The sequence below is a fragment of the Polyodon spathula genome, chromosome 13 (genome assembly GCF_017654505.1).
Source record: "Polyodon spathula isolate WHYD16114869_AA chromosome 13, ASM1765450v1, whole genome shotgun sequence".
Taxonomy (NCBI): Eukaryota; Metazoa; Chordata; class Actinopteri; order Acipenseriformes; family Polyodontidae; genus Polyodon; species Polyodon spathula.
Window position 1 is genome coordinate 13,215,274 of NC_054546.1, and position 27,026 is coordinate 13,242,299.

At 38.0% G+C, this 27,026-nt stretch overlaps 1 pseudogene; it reads left to right on the forward strand.

Moving 5' to 3' along the window:
* Positions 1–15,011, forward strand: part of LOC121325902 — a 52,064-nt pseudogene extending 37,053 nt beyond the window's left edge.
* The last annotated feature ends 12,015 nt before the right edge of the window (positions 15,012–27,026 follow it).

Sequence of the window (27,026 nt, forward strand, 5' to 3'; positions counted from 1 at the left end):
CATTAATTTGTGGCAGGAAGTGACCTCAGCATTAAAGACTGCAGGCAGGCAAAAGTGAGAGACTAAGACAGAACTTGCATATTCTGCGTTGTGTTGTAAAGCAGGCAAGCACAGACGTTCAGAAAAAAAGAACCGGAAGCTACCTCTTGTGTGTGTGTGTGTGTGTGTGTGTGTGTGTGTGTACACAAAGCTAACCCCAATCAATTAAAAGACCACAGTGTTTAGGGCAAAACTGAGGATAATGAAGTATCAAGGGGGTGTCTGTGAGCCATTTAAGTGTTCTGCTGAGCTAATAATATGGAGAGTTTGTCTTCCACAGGATACCATTTGCTGCATGTCTTTTTGACTAACATAGAATTAGCTGGGTAAAGATAACCATTTGGTTGGGTTCTACCCAGACAGAAATATAAAGTAGTCAAAAATGAACCTATATACTATATATATATAATATATATATATATATATATATATATATATATATAATATATATATATTATATCAAGGGCAAATTCAAGGCAAATTCAAGCCTGAAGAAAATGTGTTGGTGGTTGGCAGGGATAGGGTTAATTTCTGTCCCTGCCAGATAAATGTGTGCGTGGTTGTGTTTGCACAGCCATAGATGTAATTAGTTTATTTAATTAATTGATGCCACCTGCCTATAATCAGCAGGCAGGTATAAAAATAGTAACCAAAGTTTTGTTGGAGGCCGTCTGAGAGCAGGAAAGAGGCTGTCAGTGTAGAGACCTGTGTGTTGCAGAAGAAACGTAGTGTGTAAACCTTTTTTGTCGTCTGATGTTAGATTCTGGCTCGCTCTAAAGCAGCACAATGTGTTTTCTATGCGTGCACACACATAGTCTGGTTTGTTTACTTTTTCCTGTCTAAAACTTTTAAATAGTCACTCAAGAGCTGCTGTGTTGATCAGAGTAGAAAAAAGCAACAAAGCTAAGACTTTTGCACAGCAGTATGTGTGTATGTATGGTTGGTATGTATAGCGATTTCTGTAAAAGGAACAATGCATGTTATCTGATTATATGGCTGTTACCACTTTTAAAGCCACATCTGCCATCTACCAAACATGAGGTGCAAGGTGTGGTATTTGGTTGGCAAAAATAGTCAGGTGCAGGAGGTTGGCCTCTTATTTATCAAGTGATGTTGTCATGAAAATAACTGCCTTAGACAAAATAAACAAACATATACAGTGTTTCAGTAGTTATTTGTTAAAAAAAAAAAAAAGACTCCGTGATAATCCACATTATTGATTTAAATAAAACAATACTGCACTGGAGTTATTTTTCTCTATTGTTATTATACCTAAAATATGTTTTTCCTGTTAACACTCCTACCAAAAAAAATGTGAGCTACTTTGAAAGTGTGGCTTACACCGGGAAGCAGGTAGGGATTCTTGAATTGGAAAAACGCTTTATACAGAGCTCTTGTAAATAGGACTTAGAGCTTTTGATATGGAGATTTACTAACTGTGTAAATATAAAAGTGAACGCCCCTTTTTTTAAGGCATTAGAATATTAGCTGTATAACAGCACCAGTTTGGCTTTACATTGGCTGCATGCTTTCGAGAATTTTAATAAGGTAGACTATTAACAGGGTTACAGGCATGGACAATAGAAATCTGCTGTAAAATTGGAAGTTCTCCTTCTTGATACCTCTATATACCTCAGTTATTCCAGCCCTAATTATATATTGTATAAAACATATTGGATAATGATCCTGGCATGTTTTATTATTCTTTTGTATGAACACTGTTCTTACTGGGAAAGCTTCAGATAATATTATGGGAAGAATTTTGGTAGGATAAATACTGTATACACTTGGTTGACGGGTGCTTCCTGATCAAAAATTGCACCATTGAAATGATTGATGTCTTCACTTTTAAGTCATTGAGACATAGAGGAATGGTCATGTAACCATGCAAAACAATTTAGACACCTTATCAAGTAGAATCAATACTGTCCTGGAAGTTCATGGTGGCCCAAAATGCTGTTTACAGTTTAATGATGGGAGTTTGTTTTTTTGGTCTGTCTTGAACCCTGTATTCAGTGTCACTCTTACTCCTCAAACTCTCCTGTAGTATTGCAAACCTTGGGGAACAATGCTGCTACCTCTTCAACCAACACAGTTGTCAAGGCCTTTGAAGCAAATATTATAAAGGGTTTATAGAGAATTTTACTGGAGTAAGAGAAGCTAAGGAGATGTATTGAAACAACCAAAAAGATAAAGACTTTCTGTTAAAAATGCATTACTAGGAAGTGAAACTCCTTCTGTACTGTGCTTGAATTTGAATAAACGTAACTAACAATTAAAGTGAATTATTACTAAAAGACCTGTGTTTCACGTTACTCCAGAGGAATAATTTGACAGAAAGTCTTTGTTGGTTGATATTCCAAATATATTAAGATCTGTATTTTTACTTGTGATCAATGTGTTACAGATTTCACATTTCCATTTTTTCTTACCATGTATTCACGTCAAACGTACAAATTTCAATTTAGAAAAGAACCATAGATTCAGGCTTGCTATATATAACATTCTGAGCAGCTATTGTTGCTTTGGTAATTACCCTGCAACATACAGCATTTAGTGTGCTCTTTGATTTATAGTCTCTGGGACACATTAAACAGCGCAATCAGTCCCCAGGTCTGAAGCATCTATGAATTTAGCTGCTTCCTAAAACACTGCATTCCATTTCACAAGGAGCTGGTATTAAAACTTCCATAATTCTGTTTAGTTTTATTCTAAAATATTAGACCTTCTTCCTTAGTTTAGCCTGCTTACAGACTGTTGTTTTTCCAGATTGTTTATATTGTCTGCAGGTAGTTTCAGCTGCACTCACAATAACTCTCCCCTCACAAAGCCTTTTTACTGCTACTGCCTGCAGCAAAATGAGGCTGACTGCCATATGCACCAGCGTTATATTGTTCAACAGGATAACACAGGCAAAAGGACAGCTTGATCAAGAACTGTTACTTGTATTGCTCTGTCTGTGTTAATCTATCTAAAAAGTGCTGACTATTATTTAAGAACATGTTTTAAAATGATGGGCCAGTCCTTGACAGATCAGAACTTGATAGGGTGAAAGGTGAATGTGGCAGAACTGGGTCATATGTGCTTCTGTTCTTCCAGCAGGTGTTGCTACTAAGCAGCTCTTACCATATGGCAAATTGGCCATAAATGCCAACATTTTATCAAGCAGGTTACTGCCTCTGATGATTAAAGCAATCTCTGTCAGTGCTTTCAACTTTTCACAAAACACTTGGCTGACGCTAGACTCATAGCTCTGGAGCCTGCACTGCAGCGGGAGCTGCAGCAAGGCCCCAGAAACAAGACTGGAAAATGTTAACCTTCTCTTCTCGCATCTACAAGTGTGCCACAACCAAAAGCTTTTTTTGTAGGTGTCAATTCTTTTTATCTGTATTTTACATGTGGGCCCAAAATGTCATGAGATAAAAAAAAACTAATTTGCTTACCACAGTGTGACTGTGTGCTTACTTTGTAGTAGGAGATATGAGGTGTGATAAAAGCATAGTGGCAGTTATCTATATTGGACCTATAAGAGAAAATAGCCTACCATTGTCTGTACATATTCCCTTTGTCAATTTGTATCTATGAAATGCTTACAGTTTAATATTTGAAATAAAAAAATGAGTTATGAAAAAGAAAGTAGAGAAAACTATGACTTTAGTCTTCCTAAAATGTAGCACCTTTAATAATACTGTAATTCGTCGTGTATCTGACTGTGGTGGGACCAGAGTAAGGGTGGATACATAAAAAGGCACATAAATGAATCCTGTTTTAAATACCATTATACACAGCTGTAACAATTAATATATTCACACAATTATTGTTTTGAGATTTTATTTTATTAAGGAGTACCCCTAAATCCCTTGTTTAGAAAGATACAGGGTATTAATGCTTGTGACAGGGTAGCCGTCTGCCGTGTGTGTGCGTGTATTCACTGCTGAGTAAGATCCAGGTGGAGGTAGAAGCCGACACACCCCACAGGCGAACAGGATTTATTTACATATCAACACACTGGACTGCTCACGTGACACTACCAGCAATGGCAGCACATACAACTCGGTGTACAAAAACGTTGGTAGGATCTGCAATCTCTGTTCAATAATAAACTAATGTTGCTAAAGAGATTGATCATGGTGGATAAACAATTAGGGCGGATATGTGACAGATTACTGTACAGACTTTTAGCATGACTTGGCACATTGATTGTTTTGACAATATTTAGCAGGGTAGTAGATGCTCTATTTTGAGGAATCACTCTCTCTTGAGTGTTGAAATTATAAACATGCATAAGTAAGGCCACTGCACCTATAGTAGGTCAATAGACCTGTTCTCCTCCAGCGCCATTTAGTCAACAGGGTGGACTGATCTTCGACTTAATGTCTCTGTGGCAGCTGCATAAGACCCTTTACATGAAGTTGTATTATACATGTTATGCACAATTATTATTAATTCACTAGACTCAAATGCATCCCACCTAACTACTCGCTCAATGCATACACTATTGAATGACGTGCTTTTACAGCCAGCGACAAATATGCTGTAGTGGTGAAATGACCTAATAAGTAAAATAGCAATAGTATTTAACACTCTGTAAATGCAACATTACTTCCATCATTTTGGTTCTCAACCGTTTCCACAAACACTATGCAAGCTTAAAACACAATGCCCACCACTCAAAGTTGTGCTCATATGATTTTATTGCAGTATGTTGTCTACTATTTACCATCAAACTCATTTAAATTTACTTGTGGCCAGATATACATCATGTCTATGCAAGGCAAGGTGATTAAATTGTTCTGGATGGAAACATGCCCATTCTTCAATAATTGCACTACCTACAAGGAAGTTGAGGATGGAAATCTGCTTTTAAATTGTGGAACACCACAGTTTCTACATGCTTTGATTCAGAAGCACCTGTCAACCGAGCCTCCACTATCAGTCCTCTATCAAAGTCTGTGAACACAGCTACTGAAATTGACTTGCAACAGTGTAGCTGCAGCTTCATGTCAGAATACAAATTAGGGATTTCTTTGAATAACAAATCAGTCAGTCCTGAGGTGTTTCTAATTTGTTTCCAATTCAAATCTATATATAAAGGTTATGGTAGGTTACTTGTATATGGACAACTGTACCCTGTGTTATATGGAAACTGCCCCCTTCCTGTCAGGCAACAAGCCCACAGCTCTGATTTTGTGCTTTGTGTGGTGTATTTAATGTTTTTAAGTGTAAATGAATGGACATTTAACACAGTTGCATTTTGTTAACATAGTGTTGCATGAAGACAACTCTAAGTGTCTACTTGCAGACTTGCAAAAAACAGAAAAGTGTGGTCTGTGGCTAGGCAGAAACGTTCAGAGAAGAGCACAGTCAGCTGCAACCACTACGTTCATATAGCAACATGTAAGTAATATCATTTATGCAAACCCTGCTAAATACTGTTAAAAATCTACCTTTTGAATAAGGCTCTTGAAAAAAAATCTATTTTTTTTGTTTGACTCAGGTTATGCTGCCACAACACAAGTCTGATGAAGTATTTGGTTTCCTCTTCCTGTTCACTTCCTGTCCTACAGGAAATTGCACCCCACTTGATCCAACATTGATTCTTATGCGCAGAATAGAATGCTAGTGCAAGAGGCAGTTGGAGACCTATTACCACTAATACAGGAAGTGGACTTATACTGTTGGGAAAATAAAGCTATATGATGTAATGTGTTTCACCTGTGTGGAAATAAGGTCTTGAAAACTAACAGATTAACAGCAAAACAATAAGAAACTTGTGGAATGACAACTTAATATATTCACAGATGGAGAGTAACATATTACTGTAAATTGATTACATGTTTCAGTAACTTGTAAAACTAAGGGTAACTAAATGTGGTAACGAATTACAGTTTATGTGAAAAAAAATAACACAATTATTGTTGGTTACATAAAAAAAGACTACAGCTAATGCATAACATGGAATTCAGAAAGTACTTCAACTGTCCAAGTCAAATTTATCCCATCACATGAACTTTGCTAGAACATATTGCATGAGGAGGGAACGTGGGAGTTCAACAGCTGGATCTTCAAAGAATATTTCGAGCTGCAGCCTGACCAAACCGCAAAAAAAAAAAAAAAATCTCTGAAAAATGTAAACTGTGTCTGAGAAGTAACTTTGTCGATAACTTGTAACGCATGGGTTATTTGTTAAAAGTAACTTCCCCAACACTGAACTCGGCAAAAAGATTCCTTTGAATTCATGTCTGTGCCCAACAGCATCTGACCCAAGTTGTTCTGGTTATTTGTTTGAACTGCGATTTGCCAGTAAACAAGTCTGGTCTGAGGACATAAAATCTAAGACCCAGAAAGCAGGAAGTGCAATGGGCCGACTGTGTAAAACCTTCCAATGTAAAACTGACAGTATGTATTGAATAACGTTGAATGGAAACAGGGGTTTTATCAACACGATACAGATTCATGTCAGCATGATAGGGGATTTTATTTCTCTGTGTGTGCTTTGATTCCATTATCATTTTAATTATTTTTTCAGATATCGTTGTTAATGTTTACAGACCCTCCTCACAAGTGCTACTCGTTTCAAGAAATTGACCATAATTTTCTTTTAATTATTTTCCTTTTTATGTTTTTTGAATGCAATAACTGGTAAATTATATATTTCCCAGAAAAAGAAAAAAAAAAGGTTGACAAAAATAATTCTCAAATAAAAAAAAATTATGTTAGCATTCTAATTTTACATTATGGTTTGTATTATTAGTATTGCTAAAATATGTTAGTAAGGAGTGGAAAACCACCAAAAAGGTAAAAATCTGAAGTATTTCCGTGAGAAAAAAATGATACTTTAAATGACGAGGGGATCATAAACACTGAGCACCATCCAATTAAATATAATTGTAGTTAATATGTCCTGTTACTTATCCATCTTTCCTATAAAATGTATAAAGCTTAGCCATTTGGGGCATATATGGAAGCAGCCATTCTTAATCTTAGCCATCTGTTTGCTTAACTGTACCAAAAGTGGGCAACTTTGGGAAAATCGTTTGACCAAACAGCCCAGCTGATAGGGGCTTTGGATGTTAAGCAGTGCCTTTTTTTTGCAAGCATTTGGCATGGCGTCTTTTAAATGTGTATTAAACGTGACAGAGTTGGCAAACATTGAAACTTCTATAGAATGTATTCCTTGTATATGAGAGTAGGCTACAAGTTGTTTCTCTGGATCTTGTTGAAACAAAACTTTTCCTGTTGGAAGTCCCCAGATCAGATTTGAGAACTATTTTATTAGGGCATTTGTTTGTTTCAGCTTTATTTTACTTTAGGAAGGGACTTTACCTTTAAGCTGAAAAATGTGTTTAAATCCAAAGTGGTGAACTCCAACCTCTTTACACTCAGGGGCCTAGAATCACTAAAGCAGGGCCAGCTTGGAACAGTGGAGACCAATAAACAGCAGATGTTACTGACAGGAAACCAGGGTTGCTGTTTTTTTTTTTTAAAGCACTCCAAAATCTGACAAATAAGAGGATGAAGTGAAGACTATTGAAGTCCAGGTGCTGTGTGAGTCTAAGTTTACAACACAGCCAAACCAAATCTTTTTTAGAGGGTGGTCTTCCGGGGCCACTGTTGGAACACAGTGGGCTTGGTACCAAGACCTAGGGCCACAGAAACATTGAAAGCAACAAAATGTCTTTGGAAGAATTCCATTTGGCCACATGTGAATTGGTCTGGTGGTTAATTTACTCTGATTTTTAGCCCCTTAAATCACATCAGTCTCCAAAAAAATGCAACACTTCATTTTTTGACAACTAGTTGTTCCCTTTCACGTACGAAATGTACCAATTACCAAATGGGTATTTACCTCCTAAAGACACGAAACCTGAATAAAATATATCAAAGCTACTAGCTGAGCCTGTGACACAGTCATGCCCACCCCCAAGGGTATAAAGGACTGCACACACAGATCTCTGTGCCATTTTTTCTTTCAAGAACTGACCTGACAGCAGAGTCTATTCAGAGTACTTGTTACTTTTCTGGGACAGGTTTTAGCATTTATTGTATTTTTACACAAATTACATGTGATATTAAAAATAATAGCTGTATTTTTTTTACTGTGCACTGTTGTTTGTTAGGTCCCACTGTGGCCTTGTGCCCCAAGTGAAGGCAGCAGCTCGCTTCCCAGGGATCAAGCATCATAAGTCGACTGACTTTGTGCTCTCCCCCCAGACTGCAGTAGCTCAGGCTGGAGTTATTTTATTCTCGTTTTGGCTTCGGACAAAATTATGAGACAGTTTGTGTAATTAAGTAATTGTATTACTGTATTATTGTAGGAGAGAAATATTTTTCTTTTCTCACTATATTTTTTTAGTTTTTGCGGGAGACTGTGCAGGCTTGTCTCCATTACGTGTTGCAGCACACGTGTATGGGTACCGAACCGACCCATAGCCTACTGACCCGTACCCTACCAGGCATATTTGCTGCGGTCCCTCTTTGTCAACCACAGGCCGTCACCACTACAGCTGGATGAGCTGTGCCTGGTTAATAAAAACCTGCTGTGTCTAAAGTGAATGGGCAGGCGAATGGGCAGACGGTGGGTATAAACCTGGCTGTGCTGGTAGCCTCACACAGGCAGCTTTGGCTTTCCCAGACATGCAAGTCTGATGGGGACAAAGCGCTGCTGTTGGATGCCCCTGTTACACCGGGCATACCTTTGAATCCGCGGCGGATGAGATGCTGCAGCGCTCTCACTGCGTGCGGGAATCCATGAAGGAGCTGGTACGCCTACTTCCAAAAAAGCGACCACCCCTGGTGCACAAACCAGCGGCAAACTGGCACCCTGGTAGCCTCAAGGACTGGCACAGCCAGCTGCCAGAGGTGGTGTTCAGAACCGACCCGCGGGTGTTCCCTACGGAGGCTATAATAGGTTGCATTGCCGGCGCAGAGGCAAAACCTCAAACCAAGCCACAAGATGAGCAATGGCCTTTTGCTACCACAGGGCCCCTTCTCAGGAGCCTTCTGGATTATTGGCATCGGTGCACAATGGTCATCTGGGTGCTTACTACCATTCAAACCAGCTACTCTGCAGTTTAGGCATGGACCCCCTCCCTTTCAGGGCATGACTCCAACATCAGTCACGGACCCTCAAGACACTGCAGCAGTGTCTCAGGAGGTGGCAGCTCTGCTGGCAAAGTGCCTATTTCCACATCCCCATAAAACCAGCATACAGGAAGTACATGTGGTTCGCCTTTCAGGGAACAGCATTCAAGTTTCGAGTTTTTCCATTTGGCCTCTCACTAGCTCCTCGTGCCTTTTAGAAGTGCATGGAAGCTATACTGGCCCCATTGAGACTCAAAGGTATCAGGGTACTCAATTATTTACTCCAGGTAATGCATAGTAACTGGAGGTTTAAAAACACAATTGGAATTTAAAACTTCCTGGGGACTCCCGAGTGGCACATCCAGCAAAGGCGCTCCACACAGATGTGTCCTATAGCCTGGGGATCACAGGTTCGAGTCCAGGCTATGTCACAGCCAACCATGACCGGGAGTTCCTAGGGGGTGGCACACAATTGGCCAAGCGCTGCCTGGATAGAGGAGGGCTTAGGTTGGCAGGGGAATCCACGGCTCACCGTGTATCCGTGACCCCTGTGGCCAATAGGGCGTCTGTGGTTTGTAACAAAGTGCCTGCCCCTGTGTATATTATCTGTTATGTGGTGTGTTTAAATGTTGGTGTATAGACATTGGTACACGGGATATAAACGGGTCTGTGTAACACGAGTGTTTAAAAATGTATATGTATATTTAGGCACGAGGATTGCACAGCACTTCACGTGCAAGTAAAATGTAGTAATATGTGAGCATGGGGAATTGCACTTTATTAATTCACGTGCTGGGATTCAAGTGAATAATTAATTGGTAATTGAATCCCAGCACAATAGTATATATAGATGCACGTTGTCACATACTGGTGGTTGGGTGTTCGGGAGTGGAGAACGGGAGCGAGAGAAGGAGTAACTTAATATATCAATTGCTATTGCGTGCTGGTAGGACCAGCACAATACTTGTTTATTTAAAGCTCGCCGTGTTTGTCAGTGTGTCTGTCCGTGCACCGTTTTGTTAAGTTTAGTCTGTTTTTGTTTGTCTATTTATTTTGGCGTAGAGTGCCGTGTCCTGTGTTTTCGTGTTTGTTTAAACCTTTTATTTTGTAATAAACCGGCGCCAACAGGCGTCTTCATCATTTCATTTCACATCATCGTCTTTGTATATTTCATTCCTTCCTGGTTCTGACGCCGCCCACTTGGCCGTCTTTGTGACACGGTTCTACAGTGGATCCTCCAGATCTGTGTTGTCTTCCGGCTCTATAGGTCTGGTGGCCTCACTGTGGATCTGCATTGCGAAAAATGACTGATTGGTAGGAGCACGTTTCGGAGGACATGTGCTCCAACCGCCGTTCCTCGAGTTGGCTGGGGGGTTGTGAGCTGTGAGCCAAGGATACAGATAATAATTGGGCACACTAAATTGGGGAGAAAACTAGGGTAAAAAATTGGAGACGACTAAATTTAAAAAAACAAATAAATAAATAAAAACTTCCTGTTACTCTGCATAATAGATAGTTTACTATGCATGTGGATAAGAGAGGGGCACTTTTTTACACCACAAGAAAAGGATAGCACCTACAGTATAGGAGTACCCATTACTTTCCTGTCAAGGTTAGTCCAGCTGAAGTACTGATCTTCTAAGACTGTAGCAATTAATCAACACAAATCTGGGGTTTTGTAATTGTAGGTGGAGTAAGTTACTATAATACCCAAAGCCAGTTTTAAACTCATGACCCTTTTCAAGGTCAGAAGTAGTTTGTGCATTTTTCAGAATCTGTCTGATTATTCCACTTCTTATCCTGAACTCCAGCTGAAGGGGCTGAGGCAGCATTTGCATGCTGAGTTTGAATGGGCTTGCATTGCTGGCGGTACCCATTACATTCCAGGCAGGGTTGCGCCAGGTAAAGTACTGATCTTTTTATGCTGTTTCCACAGTAATTGACAGGACTCAGTGGCAGAAGCTGGAAGCTGTGAGCTACTCCTCTCACACAGAGATTGATGGGCACTGGGCAGCAAAGTACATCACCAATAATCCCTGCATACACTTCATCTCCATCAACAATAAAAAGCGCAATTTAGGTCCGCAACAATGGAGGGTGTAGATCATGGAAAATGCTGTTTAACGGAGTGTTGCTGTTCGAAAACATAATTAGCATTTAGCTGCAAGCCACATGGGATCAAAATTTGATGTGAAGATTTGCTGTGTAATAAATGACACAATACTTTCATTAAAATTGTCATTTAACACCTCTTTCATCCTGCTGCTTTTCCATGGGAAAGATAGAGGGGGGTGGGGGGCATCTGAGAGTGCCAGCAGTTACTAAGTCCTGCTAAAATGCTAACCCATTTGAAATAGACTTTATTATTCATTTGGCACAGGAGGTAAATGTATACATTTAACTTGGGGTGCCAGACCCCCTTGATATCAAACCTACAAGCATAGCCAAATCAGCTTAAACTGCATGGATGAATCTTATGGATGCTTACGTCTGCCGTTATTTAAAGGCGAAAAACTTTAATTTAGAAGCTAACAGCAAACACTCTTTAGCCATCTACAAAGTGACTGTTAATGACATGAAGGGGAGGCAGTGCACCAGATTGTCACCCACATGGAATCCCCTGCTTATTGTTGGGTTCATGCCAGAGTGCCACTGCGTGCTCGGCACTTGATCTGCACACAGTGTAACCATGCTTATTGCATTCATGAAGTAGCTGATTGATTGGGAAAATCTTGAATGTGAATGTCCAAATATATGTGTGCAAAGGAATTCTTCACTTATTACTCGGCTCTATGCACATCATGTCAAAGACAGAAATACGTACAAGTCCTATTGTTTATGTATAAAATAATGGGGTCAAAGTCTCTTATTTGCTGTAACATGTACATAATCTGCTGTGATCTACATTATAACATGTCATTTAAAATAAAAGATCAGAATACATCCGGTCCAGTAACAACAGTAACAACGGCTGGTTTTAAAATAGGGAGGAATGAAGTAGGTAAATGGCAGTTAATGCAAATAGCTGTTAAACCACCTCTATTTATAAGTGACTTCCCTTTAATCTTAGGAGTGCAAAACAGTTGTAAGAATGATCTATAGTCTGTACAGTTAACTGTACAGATCAGATTGGCTGCACACACACACACACACACACACACACACACACACATATAATGTTCATCTTTAATTCTGATCAATTTTGTTGTCTACCCTTTTTGAATTTTGCCAGTTTATTGTTTTCTGTGAAGATAATACATTTTGATTGGCTGCGAGGGACTTTGTAACCTATAATACATTTTAATGGCTCTCATAACAGATCATTTTGATTGTTCAAATAGACGCATATACTGTATTGTTACATGAGCTTATGAACTCAAATTTACTTAACAGATCAAGCCAGCAGTGTCCTAAATCCATGCATTGACTGCACAAGGGTCTTCTGCCATTCTATACTTAATATGTGTAGCTCTACTGAGAAAGGGAAATTATTTTTTTAATAAATATTGGAAATGCTCTATTTGTGTACGATGGAAATCCTATTTTCTAATAAAACCCTGTTTTACAAATCCTGTTCAAGTTAAGAGAGAATGAGGGACATCCCTGTAACAGGGAGAGATCTGTGCTGACTCTGCTGGCGTGTTCACGGGCTGCAGGAAGAGGGCGGCAGTCGCCCAACAACCGCCTGTGAGTCATGGCAGTGACACGGGGAGGTGGGAAAGTGTGTGTGTGGACTTTCCCCCTCTCTGAATGGCCGAGAGGCGGGTCTTGGGTGATTGTCGGTCCTATAATAACGCTCTGTTGTTTCCTCAGGTCTGCCCACTTAGACGCGCTAAGGGTGCGGACCCTTTGATTCAGGACCGGGAATCAGCGAGACAGAGAGAGAGAGCGGGGAACCCTTGGGCAGACCCCGGCGTATTGTGAAAGAGCAGGCTAGATAGCCGAGAGAGTAGGACGGTGATCCGGGTCGTGCGGGTAGCGGCGACCGGGATAACGCTGCCGAGTGCAGCACCTTTTATTTGTAGTTTTATTACTGTTTTATTTTCCCTTGTTCTTTTCGCCTTCTGTTTTCATTATTATTTCTTTGAGCACCTGCGAGTGGTCGTGTACCAGCTGTGGTATTTCCGTGGTGCTGTCTATCATCGTTGATAGGCAGCCCACGGTCAACAGTGCCCTCTACCTACAAGGAAAGAAAAAGAGCCGGCTAAAATAAAACTGGGCACCTGTGTGGTGTTTTCCAAATACACCTGTCTGTCTCCTTGTCAGTGAATTACCCACACCCCTTCCACACCCTCATAATCAAATTGTGTAACATTACTTAATGCTGCACATTTGTGTAATGCTGTAAAATTATTTAGTGTTCTGTGAGGAAAAAGTTGTTTATAATTATATGTGTAGGTTTGGATTGTGTTTTGGTTTGGATAAACAGTATATCAATATATTGTGGTTTATTTTAATGAGGTGAAGGATGACATAATAGAAATATATGTTTGCAAATTTTCAGGATTTATTTACATTCTCTTGTCTTAGTTTTAGTAAGTTTACTGGAGAGAGTGCAGCACGTGTGGAATGTGTTCACTAGAAATTTGGCATTTAAGCATTTAAATTGAAAGTAGCTCATTATACTGTGTCACAGACCAGTAACAGAAAATTGTAGTATTATTAGTTATTATATTACTATTTGTTCACTGTTCAGTTAATAGATACCAGTATGTTTTATTTAGTTCAAATTTAAATAAGGTTGTAAGTAGCTAAAAAAATATATTATGGTTTAATAATTATTATTTCAGGACTTTTGATAAAATTGTCATTGTTAATGAAATAGTCTGAGCCATTAATTAGCTCTAACATATTCTTTCCATTCTTTGACCCAAACAGAGTACGCTGATGCAGGCCCTGCTGTGGTCATCCATACAAGCATGCCTTGCAGATTAGAACACTTGGAGGAGGGTAAAGAAAAAGTGGAACAGTTAATACTGGAGGAGTTGGCATGAGTTCTGCCTGGGCTGCCCAAACTTGTGAGCACTGAATGCCAAAAATGGAGATATTCACAGGTAATTAACAAGCCAACATGGAACACTGCATCTGGAATGGCACAGTTTCAGCCAAACTGTGTCTTTTACTGGGAGAAAATGGCTAAAATCGTTTCTTTTTACAATACTGCCTACAAAAAAAAAAAAAAAGAAAATCTAGGAATGGCTTTGAGTCTGATATCATTTTAAAAGATTTTTACTGCATTTCCTCAAGGTGCTTCGTAGAATATGTGCATCAGAACAGCAGACAGTCAACTGTCTATTTGTACAGAAGGACCACTGTCTGTGCTGTCCAGTCTGAAGAATCACATGTATATGCTTTTCTTTTTAAAATGCCACGTATATAAAGAGGACTTCAGTATAAAGACCACTTACAAACATGCAGCTTGGTTGTTCATCAATCCCTTCAAGTATTCTTAGAATTTACTGCCAATAAAGTACAAAATGATTACACACCAGAGTCTGCATTATGGGACAAAGGTTAAGTGAGACAGGTGCCATCAAGGACAAGGCTTTGTTTAACAAACAAAATGGTTACCATGCCATCCAAAACTTACAAATACCTCCACTGTTTGTTTTCAACACATGCTCCCTTGAGATACTGTAGGTATCTACCAAAACCTTGGGCAGCAAATGAATAACACAAACCAGTACAAAAGACCTCAACACTTTAAAATGCAATACTGTAAAAAAAATAAAAAATAAAAAATACACAATGAAAATTACATTTCGTATATTTCAAGCCATTGAAGGGGAGGGGACAATTTCACTCTCCGTGTATTTATTTCAGAACTGCACATTGAGACCTATATAATGAATGGATTTGCATGGAGGAGAAATGTTATTGAACTACTTTGTTAGCTACAATTACTTTAAGGGCTGGCTAACATGATATATAAGAAAATGTGGTAATTGTTATTAAGCAGTCAACAGGTTGGAAACCATTTTGTAAGTATTTCAACTCTGTCCTTTTTAATGTCTTTTTGTGTTGTTTTAAATTTCCATTTAGCCTGTATTTAAAAAGCATGTTAATTAATTAAATGTTCCATAAATTCTGTCGTAATACTGTGAGAAACGAACGTTTCTGCCAATGCCTTCATTCGTGTTTATGAGTGACTAACTAGTTATTAGCTTCAGAACCATACATTTGTCTTCTTGACCATTTTATTTCATGCATCGCGTGCAGCAAAATGCATTCCAGTCCTGTGCATTTTACATGCAATCCAGTGCTTTATGAATACAACCCTGATCCACTTTTTCAAGGCAGGTGGATTTGCTCAGAGCAGAGCAATGTCAATGGTGCGTGTTGCCAGTTTGGCACCAGATGAAAGGTGTAGAAAAACTGTCTCCAAATCTTGGGCCTAGAGGAGCATAATAAAGGATGGGGAGAGAAGCAGATGTACTGTAAGAGCGCAGACAATAAATATTTTGTTGTCAAAGGGTTAAGCAGGAAACAACCCAATCAAATCCACAATCAGTGCCTCAATGAACAATAAAAGAGAAGTACTGTCTTGGATGAGCCAGATATGCAAGTATTTAGCGCCCCACCCGTGTAATGGTGCCTAGACACTAGGTGGAGGAGATAGGCCTTAATGTTGCCAAATCCAAATATGAGTTGTGAGGCATGTAGTTGTTTTGTGCTTTGAAAATAGTTACTGTACATATGAACGCATGTTCTGAGCTTTTAATATGTACATGTACCAAATTATTAGTGCATGTTAACAGTGAAGTAGTTACCATGTAATTACATTGTTATTACTAGGACAAAAGAATGAGAAATGGAATTTCAGTAAGGCTGCTATTGCAATAGAGGTATACAGTTCTAATGGAAATGTCTTTACCAAAACATTCTTTACCAGAAATTATTGAGAATATTGCAAGAATCTGGGGACAGAACCAGCTTTTCCGATTGTGATGACTGCGCTTGTTTTATTATTTTATAATTACAGTCATAAGTCAAAAAATGAGGTTGGTAAAATTGGAGTGTACACCAAAAAAAAAAGCCAAGAGGACACAGAGCCACAGAATTAGGAAACACAACTGATAAATTAAGCTTTTAAAAGGGAGTCTACCTTTAATACTAACAAACTATTGCAGCAATCCAAACATTCAATTGATTTACAGAGTTTACCATTTTAAAAGAGAGAGAAAAAAAGGAAGTTTGGGAAATAATGATAACAGATCATCTTTAATTATGTCTTAAAAGCTTCAGGAAATGGATACTATTTCCTTACACCACTGAAATGTACCTTGATGTTTATCTGAACCCTCTTAAGTCAGATAATGTTGATGAAATGGGGCATGAACATACATGGAATTTGTTTACTCAAATAAGTCATTACAGCACTGGAGTCTTTTAAACATCAGCGTAAACTGTTGTCCGCGTATCTTATTAATATTCAAATGGAACAGGACCAAGTCATGAAGTTGGCCTGCTCTGTACATGGGCACTGATCTCGCCAAATTACTCTCCACATTCAATGCACTGCTTCTAAAACAACCACAAGCCTTATGGATTTTAGGGTTTATTCTGAATACATATTACAGTATTAATGCTAAAACTATTTTTCCCCCTATTTTGACAAGCTTGCAGGAATAAGCAAACATTGCAGTGCATCAGAATGGTGATGTATGTTTTTCCCTTTTTTTGTTGAAAGGAACTATTTGTTTCTTGATAAATACAGATGCTTTATTTCCTTTCAGAAAATGTAGAACATCTGTGTTACAGTAATGACATACAGTGTGGGTGGAATGTGCATTATTACATTACTATAGATTCTTGTAAGTTTAACTAATTTGCAAAAGGTTAAAATATCCTTATATTTATAAAACAGAACTCTATATTTAGCTGAATGTCTTTGTTACACAAGTGTGCTTACAGTCATATATACTCATAAACTTCTTTTTAATTCAACACCCACTGAGTCTGTTTGTATCATGATATTGTGTCGAGACCTCATACTTTGCTAAATTGGCTTTTTCCATTCCATTTCCATTTCTGAAGTCATGAATTATTTTTGATTTTCAGATTAATTTTCCTTCTATTTATTAGCTTCAATACCATTTGCTTTGTTCCCCTATTCATTGTGCAGAACTTCTCATTTCTAAAACATGTTCCTAATTTAAAAAGTCTATTTGTCCACATCCAGTTTACAAAGCATTCATGAGGGTGCTAATACCTATCAGCACTGCTCTAAGACAGTTTAATGATTGCAGGCAAAGGGCCATGAGATACTGGGTTTGATTCCGAGATTGGCCTCTTCAGTCACAGGCCGAACCCTAACCCAATTAAAAGTAATTTTATTTTAATTTCAAATGTATCTTTATTTGGGTCATGTCTTTGACTGTGACTCTGGGGTTTGTCCGTGGTAGACAGCCAAGTGCCCATGCCGACAGTAATCTGTCAGCTCTTTGGCCTTCAAGAACTGGACAGAATCCACATTTATAAACATGTAAACAGTCAAGGCCGTTTGCTCCAATGAACTGGACCCCTTATTTAGATTTCCGATTCTTTGTCTAAACAGCACAGACAGTCAGTTATGTTTTGGGTCTGAAATGATTACCGTTTAGTTTAAGTAAATCCAGTGTTTGTAAAGCAGTAGTTATTCATATAACTCAATCCTCAAGTTGCTTCATTGAGTAAAAAACATATTCTCAGATATGTTTATATTAATAAATAAATAAATAAAAAGTCTGAGCTCCAGAATGGCCTTAATATGATCTTAATGGTCACATTAGGAGGAGTTGGTGTGTGCTAGCTAATTATCTACAAATCACCCAAAACAGTTACAGTTGATAAAACCCAGGACTTAATATTAAAGTAATGCTAACAGGTAGAAATACAAGCATGAATGTCTACTGAAGTCTACAGGAAATAGTTTCTATAGTAAATAATTCAGACCCCTGGGCCCTTACATTGTACAGTGATGATTTTTAAACAGCTTGGAAAATGTTGGAGAATAGTGTTGGAGAATAGAGAAGTACTTAAATGTACAGAATAGTCAGAAAAAAAAAACATTTTAGTTTCTGTTTCCACCCTAAACTGTAAAAGAGCTGCAAGTAGCAGTAGGGACATGGGTTTTTGGATCGGAAAATGAGGCCATCAGATCGTGAGACATGTGGAACCTTGTTTGTCTGTAGTTAAAACCATCATTAGGGAACATAAACTCCATTGTTAACAATATTTGCAGATATACAAATATAAAACTTTACTTTAGCTTAACTTGAACTTTCTCCTGTTTTTTTTCTGACAAGGTGACCCAAGGTGTATCAGAGAGCCCAGATGATTATCCATGCCAGACCCCTGTTGGTCTGTGGTGGAGATGGGTTCACAAACTCAAACTGTGACGGCTGCACAGACTCTGCTTTGAAAATCCTGGACGTTTTTAAGTCAAATCTCTGATTTTTTTTTTTTTTTAACTACTTTGAGAGACAAACATGAATTACTGCCTGTTACTACTACAGTTTTCTGATATTTTCAGTTCAAACAGATCACATTTTCTATTTTAAATGTAATAAATATAGTAAATGTGAGTGCTTTGTAACACATGCATCCTTTCTCCCAAATTCAGCCATCACTGAACTTATTTGTGTTCCCAGTAGTGTATTTGAAGGCTCAACATTGATGGTGTCTCGTGGTGTTTTGAACATCGCAATAGCAACATGACTTGCTATTTCCAAAACAAAAGACTGAATGTAACTTTGTTTAACTCACAAAGTCGATACCAATACTACAGACTTTTCCAGTACTAAGAGTTTTGACACATACTGTTAGTATATACAGTTTGGAAATATCAAAGTTTGACCAAACTCTTTCCAGATTTTCTTTATATGAAATTATACCAGATGCTGTGGCAAATACATTTGTACAATTACACAATACTTGTAGGATAGCTTCAATTTTGTAATCGTAATGCCATATGTCAAAAGTAATAAAAATATACCAATTAGTTCTATTTTATGTGTGTGTGTGGATTAGGGGAGTTTAATTGTGTGTGGTCATTTGGTTTTATGCCCCATATGTTTACAAACATTAACCCTGGCCCCTAACCACCAACCATTTTAAACAGTTGTCCTTTCAGAACCAAGAAACAATAAACCATTTTGTACAGATTAATGCTGTTGTTAAAAAGAGACAAATTCACAGAATAGCAAAACAGAGCAGTTAATTTTCTTGACTGAGTTTATGTTGGTTTTGTGAAGTGAAAAATCATAATACACCTCTATTGCCCTTACTGAGTCTCATGGTCACAGATCAGTCCAGCACCACTGCTCCCACATTGCAACAGGGTTGGTCCAGGGTGTTTAACCAAAGAATATTATAAAATGGATGCTGTTGGTCCAGATTGCTGGGTGTCTGATTTCTGAAGGAAACAAGGGACCCACTGGAGGTGTTAATAGCACTAGCAACAATCTTACAGAGTGTCTGATCACATCTTCCTTACAAGTTTATCCAGCGCACCACTATCTTGAGCTAATTAGGTCCCCACTTTTCTGTGCAGAATGTTTCTACTGTCGACCAAAACAAGACAATTACGTTTGCTCAAAGCTGTTTGAGAATCTCCATACATGAGTCACGTAAGTTCATGTAAGTAAACAAATTAAAAAAAAAAACAACAACAACAACAACAAAAAGTATCCTGCAGGCATTAAGGCATCAACCGCATGCTACATTTGACCCTGTCCTTATTGGGTCTATTAAGTCCTACTTTGATTTGGTACAATTAACCTAAGAGCATTGCTTACATCTTCTCCCACAGCTTCAATAACCTAGTCATCCCATCCAACTTAGCTCTTCATTTAAATGGCTGATAGATACGGCTTAGCTTGTATGAATCTTGGTTTTAATCTGTGACAAAATGTCTGGCTGTATCTGAAGACACCACTGCTAATCCTAGTATAATTTAATCAGCACAGTCCAAAGCCTGTTCCAAAGCAGCTGCATCATGGATGTTGAACACATTGAGATCTGCTGCATTAAATAAATATATAAAACTCACAGGAAATCTCATTTAAGCCAACCGTAATGAAGACATTAGTTTGTATTAATTGGGCCTTAAAGTAAGTATATTATGATTATGCACTCTTAACTTTCATTCGGCAAACAAAACAACAACAAAAAAAAACTCTGTTTGTGTTTCAAAATTACCCCGCTTCTTGTGTGTTGACATAATCAACATCGTGTGCCACCAAACCCAGAGAATGCTGATTTTTTTTTAAAACAGCTAATAAAATAACAAACATATTTCACAAACCATTTGAGACACTTCCTATATAGATATATATATATATATATATATATATATATATATATATATATATATATATATTATATTATTAAGGCTCCCTTGAGAAAGATATGTACAACATATCGAAATGTTGGGCAGCTGGCTCTTTGAGCTATATTATATATATATATATATATATATATATATATATATATATATATATATATATATATATAATATATATATATATATATATATATATATATACATTAAATGGGACAAACCCAAAAGTCACATTAGTTCCAATAGCCAGAATACATTGTCACATTAATCGAAAGTCCCAGTGCTACTTAATGGATAATATTTGAGGTATCATTGCACTCATCCATGAACTGTATTTAAAAATAGCAGTATTAAATATTCATGATACTAAGCTATTTGGAAAGCAATGGATTTGGTAGGGGACGGGATGGTTTCACCTCCAGTCGTCATTTTTTTCATCTGTCCCAATACTTGTTGAATTGTAGAGTACAGTATAAAAACACAAAATAAAAAAAGGTAGTCACAATTGTTGTATAGAAGTTAGGTCAGTTTGAAGATCAAAACCCTCACTTGTTCAGCAAGTTCATTTAAGGTTAACTCTTCAGACTCATACTGGGAGTAATCCATTCAGGCAGCAGCTGGAAGAAGCTGTCACGTACAGTTTTATAAATCTGTTAAAAGTACAAACCCTTCCTAGAGTGGCAAAGCACAAAATCACCTTACATTAAGATTTAGCTTCCTTGCCCGAGGTGGCCTGAACACATATCATTTATCAACACTGAGTAGGGTGTGTGTGCCACTGAGATCAAAACACTTTGATCCCAGCTGCTTTTGTAGACAATAGAATCCTGCTGCACGGCACAGGAGTGTAATAAATAAGAAACACCTGCTCTAACACTGTCAAAATGGTGTAGGGCCACTCTGGGTACTAATTCCTGTATGAGTTTGTATGATATTTCAAGTTGAACTTGATCATTCCACAATGGTGATGGCATCAAAGTTACTTCAGTCAACGTTTTTTTTTTTTTTTTTTTTTAATTGTTCTCATTGCAGAAGAATAAAGAGGAAACCTTTTTTAGCATCTCAATCTTTACTGAACTCTTTTTGTGTTTAGGTGACTTTGGTGGGGCTCCACAAGGGACCACTGCACTAGCACTGCTGCAGATTAGGGAGAAAAATTAAATGGGGATAGAAAGCCTCTTCACAATTGAAAGAAAAGCATAAGCTGTGACTTTACTGCTCAAAGTCTTAAAGGTCAATGCAGGACAGCCGTGGTATTAAAGCCAAACATTTGAAACTATCCAAAATTCACTTCAAAACTAATGAATTATCACGACACATTGTAACAATTTTCTAACCAGAGCAGTACTGGCATATTTACAACTGGGAATTTGAAATCTGTCCAGTCTGGACCTGGGGCCATATTAAATAAGCCTCCCTTGTGAAGAGCCTCATTTATGTGCCCCTCTAGCCCACCCTCTGGCCATTTGCAAGTCTGAACACGAAAGAAAGACAGAAACATTCTCCTAATGACAAGCCATGTGTCTGTCAGAAGTAGAAACACAAGTTTATTTTACAAGGACTACTCTGCGGTATGGCACAGATTCCCCAGCTGTAAATGGCACACAACATTCCTAGCGTTGCACAATTAATTTAGCATTTATCTACAGATCGGTCATTTTATTCATGTCTGCACCCCAAACAAAACAATAGCCACAATGTACATCTGTATTCTTGGCGAATCTATTCAGAAGCTTGGTTTGTAAACTCCTTTCCGCCAACAATGGTGTGCAACTGTGGCCAGGTTAAGATACTCTGGAGCTTTCTGTCTTGGCGGCGGTGCAGTCTTGAATTTAAAACATTAGCAACAAGTCATTGTTGCTCTCCCCAGAGGGGTGCTGGCCACGTCACACAGCTCTCCCCAGTATGAAACATCTGTCATTTCCAAGTACAGAGGTTGGACAAAAAAATGAAGATAGAACATGGAGGTGCAATCAGTAACCAATTTCCTAACAACGTCTGTGTGGCTGGAAACAACTGACATCTGTCCACTCAAAGTATCTTAAATCATTAATCAACATGCTACCGTTTTAGCAGAAAGAAAACCGCTGCTGTCCGTCCACATAAAATAGAATAGAATTTCCAGTTGAAATCAATATTGGTTTTGCTTGGCTCTCTCAGTATTGACTGTTTCAGAGCAGTAAGTGGTTCAAGGTTCTGTTCCTCTGTGAGAGGCAGTGAAGCTGTTTCCACTCCCTTCCTGGCACCTGCTGCAAGCACACGCCATCGCAGCAGCTTGGCCCATTGCAGGCTTTCTTTAAGATGTTGACAAGCATTCTCAGTTACGTTTATTGAAGACGCATGTGCCCTTGACCAGTAAAGTGGCCATTGCAGTGACTGGAGTAGCTTGGTAGAAGAACGTACAATATTTTTCAGCCAGTCGATGAGCAAGGATGTATTTTTACTTTAAAGCTATGGCCAAAACTTTTGCTTCATGAAATTGAATGAAACCTGCTGAATAATGTTACGTTAATAATTTAAATGATGTACTGCTTTGTAGTTTTCCATATACTTAACAAAAAAACTGACAAATTGAAAAATGTGACAGAGTTGTATGTGAATGTTTACTTAATCTTGAATTTACAGTTTCTGCAACACAGTTTGCACCAACTATGCTGTACTTCCAAGAAAATTTTTCTTCAGCAAAAGTTTGGAGTGTATCAGTGGGCTAAAGAACAGCAAGATCCAGTGATAAGGTAGTGGTCTTAACATCTCGATTGTCGCCAGTGACTTGTTAAATTGTTACACTTTCTTGTGAGTTGAGCAGGAACTTGTGTGGTAACAAAATCACCCTCAGTAGAGTTGCATCACAGCTGTAAGGTATGTTAGGTACAATACAGCTGTATAGCCTTCCAATGGTGTGAAAAGTTATCAGGTTTATTATTATTATTATTATTATTATTATTATTATTATGATTATGCTGTACAGGGAGTAAATCAAGCCTTGGTAGCAAGCTCTTTAAATCACATTCAAATCCATGCTACCGGTGGTAAAAATCACTTAGCCCACTGTGCCACCTCATGAGTGATGGCACATGATCCCTTAATAAAACCTAAAAGACTAATTCATATGACATTGATGGGGGTGATTTTATTTTGTGAAATACTATAGGTGTCATTCTCCTTGTATTTACTATTTACTTCAAACAATAAGTAAACAATAAGGTCACAGGTCATCATACAGGTACACCTGGCTCTATTTTTACAATCACATGTGATTGATGTACCATCAACCACAAACAGCAGAAACACCCCCAACTGATCAACCTGACTGATCCAGGACATCCTTCAGCTGTTGCTTTCCTGCTTTAGCTATGTAAAGTAATACAGTTTGGGCCTACTGCAGCAAATTCCCTTTTAAAAGGGGAAACAGCCAATTCTGACTTTAATTTAATGTAAATAAAGCATGAAAAAAAAAGTATTTTAGCATATACGATATGTGATGATAGGTTTCCAATGTGTGTCTAAAAAATACCCTGAGAGTGATATTTCCTTTTGAACTGCATGCATTTCAATTAAATCCAGTTTGCACAGAGTTGCATCTCTTTTCAGTTCGTGAGAACAAGCACTACTTTTTTTATGTGACCCGTAACATCTGACTGTTCCCTACACTGATCACGAGTGCTTTGTGGTAAACCACTGCTCAGCATGAAATTCTCTCTCTCTCCTTCTCGCTCTCTCTCTCTTCTAGAAGCAGATGGGTGGCTTTGCTCTAACCTCACAGGTATGCTGATTGAACTAGGCTAAATCAATCAGAAATGAAGTCTAGCTCATAACGCTGTCGCTCTTTGCAAATCCCTGTTTTCTTCCTTTCACGTGGGGCTTTTCAAGCAGGTTAGGCGAAGAGACCCAGGTCACATTTGAAAGAATACTATTGCAGCTGAACTTGGCAAACTGAAACCAAAAGAACAGTTGTATTCAGTGCAATTTGCCAGCTGAAGACTTATAAATCAAACCTACACATCAAATACAACTAGCCCTATTTTGTTATTTAGGCCTTATTCACAAAGCTTTAACTAAGACCAGTTGCATGCATTTGTGTAATTGCTCTAAGCAATTATCCAGACTTTTGACATGCAATAACCATTGAGCTACTTAAATATCACATGCACCATGTATCTACATCACTGAGTCATCTTGTGTTACATGTCTTGCAAAACAAACTTGTTGTATACCCTACCAAACATATAACATACTATAACCTGAGTATACAAAGCTCAACCCATATATAACATGCATAAATTGTCCTAAAATTTCTATACTAGTGTGTGTTATAGGAAAAAGTTGCCGTGGTAACGTATGGAGTTGTAGCGTTCCTCATTTTTGGGTAAAGAAATCTGGTAACATTTTTTATCTTAAAAAAGAGTTTTAAATTGAGCTTTATGTCAACAGATACACTGGGGGTGGGAGAGTTGGGTTCTCTTTCACCAAAGTCTAAATAAATATAGAGTTGCAACACTTTATAGAAATGGAATAGTCATAATCGTTTTTATAAACCCTAAAAAAATGTTTGTTTAATATCCCTAAAAAATCCATTCAGGCGGTAGAAAAACAGTGCTTTGTCAGCTAAAACATTAAATCAGAATCCCTATATCAATTACTCAATATAATGCAAAAACAGCTCTGTTCTGCTGTTGCTAAATATAATACACTTCCCAAAAACACACAGGTTTGCACTCCCTTGACCACAGGATGAAATTTCATCACTTTCTGTTATGTTTTCTTTTCAACAAGGTGTTACAACATGCAATTGTAGCTTTTTTTTTTATCTTCTTACTTTTAAAAAAAAAAAAAAAAAAAAAAACTATGCATTTTTTATGGTAATATCTTAGTTAATGGCTGAACTACAACTAAACTGCAAGGGTCAGGTTCATCTTGACATGTTAGTACCATGTACCAAGTTTCATTAAAACCTGAGCAGATGGGTTGCATCTTGCCATCAATTAAATTGAATCAATTTGACATGGAATGACCCAGAGGTGAGACTCAGTTGGGCAGCTCTTATCAAAAGATCTACTATTGCAATGTAGTCCAAACAGAAATCATTGAGGGGCTGAGATGAGAGGAACTGTGCTTGACCTCAGAAGGGAACAATGCACAAGGGAGCAGAGTCTCAAGTCTCCTCTATCTGTTATGCAGATGTTCATTTGCTGTACAATAGTGTGAAAGCTCTTTCTTTAATGCCCACTTCTGTTTTATTGATTTGGTTTAGTGTAACTTTGTTTCAACATCTTTCTCTTTTTGTTTTTTGAAAGGAGGGGCAGCTTTGAACATGTATCTAAAATGTCAGTGATGTAAAAATGTGATAAGAAAAAAAAAACAAGCAGTGACGACACAGTCTGGCTGCAGAAAAATCCTGGGAAAAATCGGTTAACCCATCCAAGGCCCCTTTCCTGTAGCTCTGTGAGGACAGCGGGATCAGCATGTGGGGACCAGGAAGAGAAAGACATCCACGCCACTTAGATAAATGGGCTTTTTTAAAAGTTGCCATTTGCAAAAAAAAATCTGTTCAGTCTCAATATATTGCTTTAACTGTGAGACAAAATAAAAAAACTGCCTCCATAATGAGAATACACAAAAAAATATTCTCACGAACACCAGTCTGTGCTGTAGTTGGAATGTTCTGTGCCCAAAGAAGACACTGATGTTGCAAATCCATAAAGATAAAATATACTTAGAAAATAAACCGTACTGGAAGTGAATTATAATTTTCAAGGAGCTGTTTTTTTGTGGCTGATTTAATATGGTTTAGTTTGGCACTATGATGACTTATCTCTGCTGTGCTAAATGGAAGTTTAGGAAGCGCACAATACATATTTTACGGTTGGTAAACATGTGAAAAGAAATGGCAGTAAAGTATGTGACCGTTATCTAAACTTGATTCTGTATACCCTGCTGCCTGATTTTTTTCTTGTATAGTCTTAGTGGTAGTGCACGACTTAATTCTTTCACCATTGGGATTGTCTTTTTTCAAAAACTCTGCCCCCTTTGCAGCAGGAATATTACCTGATAATATACACTCTTGAAAAACATTGGAATACATACTGCATACTGATAATATCTGTACTGTTGTTACTTCAGCTCTTTATAAATCTTGTAAACCCTACATTCTGAACTTGTTGGGTCTGAAGTGATTTACATCTGCTTTCTCTTGAACCAGCACAATTAGCTTTTAATTCAGCTTCAGTCTCTTGAACTTACATTACCAGTTGAAAACCAGCACTACCATCTTCACAACCAGTGGTGAGCAGTACTGGTCATAGCTGGAATTTCCAACTGTCAAGTTACCTGTAATTCATTTTGCCTGCCAACCTTCTGCTGCTTATAGTCTCCTTTTTCTCTATTTTTTGTGTCCTTAAATTCAGTAGTTCCATAGTTCAATTGAAATCTGTGTTGTTTAACCAGGACTTCTTCAGCAGGCGTGTGCTTTGAAAACATCCCCCACATACACATGTGCGCATGCAGACACAAACCACAGAGCTCTATAATGAGACAGAGTCTCCAAGATACAAAGTCTGTTTGATAAAGAGCGCACAATAGT